The 5794-nt window shown below is 40.4% G+C and overlaps 1 protein-coding gene across 1 annotated transcript in view; it reads left to right on the top strand.

Moving 5' to 3' along the window:
- The first annotated feature begins 863 nt into the window (after window positions 1–863).
- LOC114621838 (rho GTPase-activating protein 7-like) overlaps window positions 864–5794 on the top strand; it is a 185484-nt gene continuing 180553 nt past the window's right edge. Inside the window, exon 1 of the mRNA XM_028768160.1 lies at window positions 864–1167. The gene's annotated coding sequence lies outside the window, so the exon portion shown is untranslated. The remainder of the gene's footprint in view (window positions 1168–5794) is intronic.

The raw sequence follows: 5794 nt of genomic DNA, 5'->3' as shown, positions 1-5794 counted from the left end.
CATTAGCTTATTCCCTAAATTCTCCAGAGTTGGCTGTCTGGTTTTAATCAAAACCAAATGGTAGTCCAAGCTCCCAGGCTGAAGCAGCTAGGAGGAAGTCATGCAGTGGAGGCACAAAAGCAGAAAAGATAAACAGTTGAGAGTTCACAAGCTGTCTGGGGAAGGATGCGCACACTCTGCTAGCCACTTTGGAGATGTGATTGAGAGCCTCCGCCATGCCGGAGGAAGCATCGCAAGTGTTTCATGTCAGCGGGACTCTAACTTGATCAAGATGGAGTCTGCCTTCTGTCTTTCCAACCTTTCCAGCCTTTCCAGCTGTGCTTGTCTGTAACTGGAGGATCCCTGACTGGAGGTAAGGAGGCTTCATGTGCTGTAACACAAACCACTATGTTCTGTTAAGAATTCTGGGATGAAAGAGAAGAAGAAAATGCTCTGCTTCCTGGATTCTCGGAATTTTACTTATAGATTTTTCTCAAGTTCAGGATGTAAATTTTTAAGGTACTTTTTTTTTAAGGTTCTAAACTTTAGAAGAATTACGGTATAAAAGGCTCAGCCTTCATCTAACTGTCTCAGAAAACTTTTGTAATGAGAGTTAACAGAAGTGTTCTCCATTTAGCACAGTAGAAATGCTGTATTTGGACGGGAGAGCTGCGCTTTCTTTCTTCCTTGTTTTCCATGAGCCCTGTGGGATAGGAAGGACTCTAGGACTTTCTGACGCTAGCTAATCATCTCAAGAGCTTTGACAAACTCACTTCAGTTCTGTGTAAAATCAGAGCTTCAACGCCCAGGCAGCTCTGCTCTGCCCCTCCCCTCGGCTTCGTGCAGGCTTTCTCACATGCAAACTTCTCAGAGGCAGGAAATACTTTGCAGGCAATCTGGGCCTGCTTGTGGAGGCCCCCTCTCGCAAAACATCAGTCTGCATTTAGAAGACAGAAGTCACTAGGAACGCCTTGACAGGATCCGGCGTTTAGCTGAGGCTCCCTCCAGCTGCAAAGGGTGTTTTTGTTAGAATCACACACTGCTTTAAGGAGAACTGCTTAGAATAGAGCTCGTGACCTCAGCCAGAAATGTGAACTGAGATTTTGGAGACGCTAACCGGACAGATTCGTCTCCTAGCCTGGCTGGAACAGCATCATGCCTTGGCGGTAACTACAACTCCTGGTCCAGGTAAGAGGCTGCTGCGACTGTCATGTAGGAGACTGGGAACCCTTGGCATCTTCAGCCAGCTGTTGACTGCTTTCAGAGCTGAGCCCTGAAAAGCAGAAGGGGAAAATGTGTAGTCGGTAGAAAGCTGTGAGTCAAAATCTTTTTAGCAAAATGTCATTTCTAAAATATGTTCCGCGTAGCTCGAGTCTCTTTCCCCATACAGAAATGTTTTACCCTGATTTGTTTTTATTCTTAAGTTACTGACCAATTCATCTATAGCCGCTGCTGGTACAGGGGACCAATGCTGGTATCTTGAGACTAATGAATCTTCATATATTGAAGTGTGAAACTTTAGGAAGACCTTCCTCCTCTCTGTTTCCCCAAGGAAAAGAGTACATAATATTATAACATTTTTTCTTAATAATGAGCTTTCAAATAATAATCAGTGTCTTCCTGAAAACTATAAAGATCAAATTCTTTAGTATTTTCCTCAACTAGTTTCAGCCACATATCCAATTACTAATACACAACTTAAATTGTTATCTTAAGAGAAGTAATGACATACAAATTTACAAGTTATTTCTGTCTCTGCATGTTTAATTTCAGTTTGGGAATGTAAGTGCAGGAATTGGGTTTTGTTTACATTAAACTTGGATTCGCTGCTCAGATCTCCTGTTGTATGAACACTCTGTGTTACTGAAGCAGTCTGAATAGCTGTACAATCACATCAGTCAAGGGAAAACTTAGCTGACCATACATTGGTATTTCATGTCATCGTGAAGTCATATTGTCACCATGCTTCAACCTTCTAAATTTCCTTAATGGTTAAATGTGTGATCCAGGAGTAAATTAATGTAGCAATGCCAGATATAACACAGACTTACAATAACAAGGATGATGTTATATTTAGAAGGAAATTATTTTTTTTAAAAAAAATTGTATGGAATACTGTGCAGAGAGAACAAACATTCATGCCTATCTCCAAATCTATGAACCAAACAAGAAGTGCAGTAAGTGGGGGATGGAGAGCAGGTTTACCAATTGGACTCTAAGAAGTCAGTATGGATATTAATCATAAACTTCTATAAAGGACAAGATGACCATTTGCTGTGTCAGCTAATAGAATTCCTCATTTCTACCTGAGAATGATTTATGTTGATGCTTTGACATTGTTGCTAACAATTTAAGCTCTGTGAAAGCTTTTAAAAATGAGGAAAAACAGATTTTAATACGCAGAAAGTGAAATTCTGGGGCTTTAGGAGAATAGACCAGTGGCAGAGCAGTTGTCTACTATGTGTATGACCCTGGGGTCTGAAATATTTTACAAAGAATAATCAAATAGAATGCCAGGGAATGAAAGAGCATTAAATACCAGTCTCTGGTGTTGTCAGGGATCACCAATGAGGAAGCTCAGGAATAACATACATGAATGTCCTGTCCAAGGTCACACTCCTGCTAGGACAGGAGATGACAGGAACCATAGTCCTCTGCCTCATGTGTTATGGTCTTTATACCAGAGGCCTTGCTCTCAAATAATAACTACGCACAATAAAGTATCATCTTGCCCACCTACCAGGAGGCTAACTTTCAAAAAGGAAATTGGAATTCTCCTTCTAAGAAAAAAATATCAAACTTGCTGATTAACACCATCTTCTCAATGTCTGAGATTTCTTAAAAGGACTCACTAGACTTTCATCTCAGACTTTAAAGTAGTTGCTTTTATTTTAATGACTATTTTGTTAAATCTTATTCTTATGTCAAGCCGGCCAACCTGTATGCTATAACGACACTCATTAAAAGCCAGTGTTTGTTTCAAGAAAAGGACCTAATGAGGAACTTGCTCACCTCATAACCTTATACTCGGTTGGCACGGTAAAAATGTTATCTGCACCAATGACCTTCAGAAGTAGTTTTATAACCCTCTGTTATAATTGTCTCAAGACTCTCATCAGTCCCTCTATTATCTCAGTTAAATATTTCCCCACTCCATTTCCAATTCTAAGTGCCAAGGGGCTGTATGTCCATAAGAAAGCGTAAGTGTAAACTCTACAACTTTTTCTACCTTTGATCCACATTCACTACTCTAAGGCTTCAATAAAATTCTCTAGTACAGTGGTTCTCAACCTTCCTGATGCTGGGACCCTTTAAGAGAGTTCCTCATGTTGTGATGACCCCCAAACATAAAATTAATTTGTTGCTGCTTCATAACTGTCATTTTGCCACTGTTATGACTATGAATACACATATCTGATGTGAAAGAGAACCAATATGTGGCTCCCCAGAGGGTTCGAGACCCACAGCTTGAGAACCCCTGCTCTAGTCATGTACGAGGTACTTCTTTTGAATTATACAAGGACTGAGCAGGGAGACATCAAATGAGAGAGTTGGCTAGATCCTCTGTGGCAGGCATCCTTTTTTACAATACATGTGTGCTACAGCGGTGGGCTTTCCAGGCAAAAGATTTTCCCATAAAACTAATGTGTTCTGTTTCTAATGGCTGTCCTTTCCTTAAAGCAGGGTTCCTCAAAATTCTTAATACTGTGACCCCTTTAATGCAATCTGTCATGTTGTGGCGACCCCCAATCATAAAAATATCCTGTTACTGCTTTGTAATTTTGCTACAGGTATGAACTATAATTTGGATATCTGATATGCAGAATATCTGATATGAGGCCCCTGTGAAACAGTTGTTCTGGGGTCGCAACCCACAGGGTGAGAACCATTGTCTTAGACTCTGTGCTACGGGTCTGTGTGGCTTCCAGTTTGCAGGGGGTGGGAGGGAGAGTCCTAATATTGACACCTACACTGCTCAAAACTCTCTCCCGAGGCCATCACACTGCATTGCAGTAGACTGGATATCTAGCCTCATGCTCACTGGAATGCAATAAACAGTGAACAGTGTTCATTTCTGCATTCTGAAGAGTTCTCATTGTCAGGAAGGAGGCTGCCTTAACCATTTCAAACCTTTCCATACCTTACACCAAGCTGCCTGCCCATTTCTGGGATGAGATTAATCTTCTTTACTGATAAGTGGATTCATGGGCTTGAAATTTTTTTCTCCTTGGAAAGAGAAAAAAATTGTTGTTGCCTTGCAATGAGAAGAACCCTTTTAAACCATTTACTCTAGGGAGGTTTGGGGCAATAACTGACACATTTTTAACTCATTGATTTTAAGCATATTCAAGGAATACCAACAGTTTTGTATGAGAGTAGGTTTCTTGAAGCCAAAACTAAACCAAAAAGCCTCCAGAGAAATGTCTTTCTTGATCAGTTTTGAGACGTTATGGAGTTTGCTACTATGGCTCTTCTCTGGCTTTCAACTGCCTGTCAGCTTAAGAGTTTCGGGGAGTGCATGGGCTTAGTTTTCAAAGAAGCTTTGTGAAAAAGTGAAGGCAAAATATAGACATTGAAATAAAAAAGTTTTATTCAATGGCTTATAAGGTATTTATATACATGACCTTGAAAACGTTGGCAGGGGAGTACGTGTAAAATGAACTTTCCAACCAGGAAGCAATAGAGATTCATCATTAGATTCTTCCCATTAGCTGAGGTGAACGCGTAGAAATGAGCAGCAGTTGGTTGCATGTCTCAAGCAACTTTATTTTACTGAAATCCCAAGGCATCATAGCAATGTCATTTAGGTAAATTAGAGAGATAATGAAATGGAAGTAGCAAAAGTAGAAAGATCAGAGAGTAAGCTTAGAAAGTTTATTTTCATTCCCAGAAACTAAAAGCACCTCTAACCCGTCAAGAATTGTCAATACCTGTTTGTCAGTAAGTTGTGAAATGACGAGAACAGAAGACAAGAAATAAAAATAAAACAGGGTTGTAGAATGTTAATATGTGAGAGCTGGACTTTGACTCTAGTCTCTGGACGTCCCAACATGATAGACTAATACTTGTTAAGGAGGAAGAAAAATAAGTGGTTGGCAGAAGCCATCAAAAGCTAAGGCCAGAGGTTAAAAACACTCTTATAAGATGACATTACAATTCTCTAAGAACCAGAAGCACGAGCTTCCAGAAATAGTTAGAAATGAAAGCTTGTGTGAGGCAGCCTGAGGGGGGCCAGTGGCTTTTCCAATTTGCATAGGATGGGATACTGAAAAAATCATAAAGGATTCGGAACGCTGACTGATTCTATCTCTGCTGCTCAACGCTCCCTGATTTGAGCCAGCATAATTTACATTTTGATGTACCACAACCATATTGACATAGCACAAGCTGGCAAATACCTCCACTTCATACTTGGCTCTGATTCTGCAGCTAATATCAGCTGGACGAGTCCTCAGGAAATCATCACTTCCTGGTCCTTCTCACCCCACATCACCATCCCTGAGCATCTAGTCTAGTGAGTGCCTGAAGCGTGCCTTCCACTAAGCACCCTTTCCATTCTTTTAAATCATGTTACATTAATGTATTATTGTGTTTTTATCAGTTTTTCATTGTAGGTATGGGGAAAGCGAGATTCAAATGATTTAAGAAACAACTAAAATTTCCAGGGGGAAAATACACTTTAACAAATATCTTACCTATACACAGACACATACACAGACACATACACAGACACACAGACACACACACAGACACACACACACACACACAGAGAGAGAGAGAGAGAGAGAGAGAGAGAGAGAGAGAGAGAGAGAGA

Source organism: Grammomys surdaster, unplaced genomic scaffold (assembly GCF_004785775.1).
Source record: "Grammomys surdaster isolate TR1022 unplaced genomic scaffold, NIH_TR_1.0 185, whole genome shotgun sequence".
In the NCBI taxonomy this organism is placed as follows: Eukaryota; Metazoa; Chordata; class Mammalia; order Rodentia; family Muridae; genus Grammomys; species Grammomys surdaster.
The sequence above is the reverse complement of the archived record's forward strand: the minus strand, read 5'-3'. Positions and strand labels throughout refer to the sequence as shown.